Below are 1359 nucleotides of genomic sequence, written 5' to 3'. Positions count from 1 at the left end.
TCTTCTAAAGGTTGTACAGTTATCTTCTTGGTTCAGGGGTTGCATAACTCTATACCCTCCAACATTTATCCTATGAAAATAGGGATGTCCTAAGGAAAAGTGGGACATTCCGGAATCAAAACAGAAACCAGAAGGGCTTTTTGTAAATCTGGGAGAGTCCCTTGAAAATAGGGTCACTTGGAGAGTCTGCGACCTGTGACAAAGAAAGGATTCTCAGGGTATCACAATAGCTATGTGGAAGTGATTTCCATCCCAGTGCTGCCCGATCATGCAGCAAGGCTTAAACTTCTGAGTATAACTGCTTAGAATAGTGTTACATGAAACGGAGCCTGTCAGAGGGCTGCCAAGATGGCTGCGTCCATGTTGCTGCTCTCCGGCTGCAGGTGGCTGATTTCTGGATTCTTGTGGGGAGGCTGGGCTCACGCCCCATCTCATGGATTGCAGCAGGCTGTAGAAACTACTGAAAGAAACACAACTATTATTGAAGGTAAAGTGCTGGAAGTTGAGGAAGCCCCGACTCCTCCAAATCCTTCTGGCCAATGTCCTATCTGTCGCTGGAACCTAAAGCACAAGTATTCTTACGAAGATGTTTTATTGCTCAGTCAATTCATAACCTCTGAGGGAAGGATGCTGCCCAGGGGAGTTACAGGCCTCTGTACGGAAGAACACAGAAAGGTTGAAGTGTGTGTGAAAATGGCTCATCAAGCAGGTTTGCTGCCAAATCATAAACCTAAACTTCCCGAAGGTTTTGTTCCAAAAAACAAGAAACCAAAGCTCAACAGGTATCTTACCCGATACTCTATCAAATTTGTGCGGCCCATTTGGAACAAGGGACACAAGTGGTGCAAGGTTCCCATGCCTGTATCATACCCTATACTCCGTGATAATGTTAATTATGGGTCAAAGCCTCTTTGTTTTAACCACTAGGATGGTGTAGAGCTAGTGTTGACAGTAAATTACAGTAGTTGTGGCTCAGTATTTGTCAATCCATTACAGGTATTTTTATGTCTGGTGCTCTGGAAAGAGCCAAATGAACATTTTTCCTCTGGAAGCATATTTTCAGAAAAGAGGCAACTTAATGGCTAAGTAGAATTGTTATTTAACTGAAAGATAATGCAATAGATCTTGCTTCAGGATAATAAAACTTTATCTTCCTTTATTTTAATCCCAATTAAACTCTAATTAAAAAAAAAAGAATAGTGTTACATATCCATTTGAAGACAAAGGAACTAAAGCTGTGACTTGTTGTTGTTTAGTTGTTTAGTCGTGTCCTACCCTTAGTGACTCCATGGACCAGAGCACGCCATGCATTCCTGTCTTCCACGGCCTCCCGCAGTTTGGTTAAACTCATGCTGGTAG

General features: G+C 42.5%; 1 pseudogene; it reads left to right on the top strand.

Moving 5' to 3' along the window:
* The first annotated feature begins 348 nt into the window (after positions 1–348).
* LOC114598333 (large ribosomal subunit protein mL66 pseudogene) lies at positions 349–1050 on the top strand (annotated as a pseudogene).
* Positions 1051–1359: the final 309 nt, after the last annotated feature.

This window comes from Podarcis muralis, chromosome 5 (assembly GCF_964188315.1).
Source record: "Podarcis muralis chromosome 5, rPodMur119.hap1.1, whole genome shotgun sequence".
Taxonomy (NCBI): domain Eukaryota; kingdom Metazoa; phylum Chordata; class Lepidosauria; order Squamata; family Lacertidae; genus Podarcis; species Podarcis muralis.
Note: the sequence above shows the minus strand (reverse complement) of the source record. Positions and strands in the feature narration are given on the sequence as shown.